We start from the raw sequence: 1,044 nt of genomic DNA on the forward strand, positions 1-1,044 counted from the left end.
TTTTCTCAGGTGCTTACTGCAAAAATGGTGCGGGGGTAGGATCTGACTTCCTCTAACTTCTTAAGAGGTGAGGAGGATCAGGATCAACAGCCCAAGGCTGATTCCTATGAGGTGGAAGTCAGACATGCCTCTATCTTCCAACCTTATTACCAGTTCTTATACCAACCTCCTCTCCCATGGGACCTTCTGCTTCTCTCCTAGGTCCAATAATCTATAGCAGTGGTCACACAGAATTCACGGACAATATTCACGATTATGGGGTTTATTAGGGAAGTAAAATGTTACATACAATTCAAGATCAGAAACAATTCAGGATGCAGTTGTCTGATCAAGATAACATCTTCTCAGCCATACAGCCACACTTCTCTCTGGCCTCAGCCTCTCAGCTATGTGGCCCCTTGGCCTCTGCCCTGCTTGGACAAGTGTTGCAAAGCTCTTTTAGCTTTGCTGATAGGTGCCCAGAGAGGCACCCTACTCTGCCAGAAAGCCTCTTGCCAAAAGGCATTCAGCTTTCTTGCTCCATGGGCTGGAAAGCCCACCACTCTGTCTCATGCTGGTCTCTTGGTTCTGCTGCTTCCGGTGTCACAGCTCTCTGTCTCCTGGATTGGAAAGATTCAGTGCAGGGATCTTGAGTCCAAAAGACAGCTCCACTCCTGGCTCTTCTTTCTTGATGGTAGATATCCCCTTCCTGCCTCTGGGATGGCTCCTTTCAAGCCTAGTGAGATGGCAAAACTCATGTTAGGTTTCCATAACACATCATTTTGCATCTTCCCACCCCCATGAGGGTGTCATGCACCTTATTTACATTATTAGCAAACTATCCAATTGCCTTGGTGGGCCACAAAACCAAAAACCAAACCCACTGCCATCGAGTTGATCCCAACTCACAGCAACTCCCATAGGGTTTCCAGGGCTGTAAATCTTCACAGAAGCAGACTATCTCATCTTTCTCCCACAGAGGAGCTGGTGAGTTTGAACCCACAGCCTTTTGGTTAGCAGCCCAATGCCTTAGTCATGGCATCACCAGAGCTTCCTTTTGGTGGG

The sequence above is a fragment of the Orycteropus afer genome, unplaced genomic scaffold (genome assembly GCF_000298275.1).
Source record: "Orycteropus afer afer isolate SDZICR_OR568_19922 unplaced genomic scaffold, OryAfe1.0 scaffold00006, whole genome shotgun sequence".
NCBI classification, from domain to species: domain Eukaryota; kingdom Metazoa; phylum Chordata; class Mammalia; order Tubulidentata; family Orycteropodidae; genus Orycteropus; species Orycteropus afer.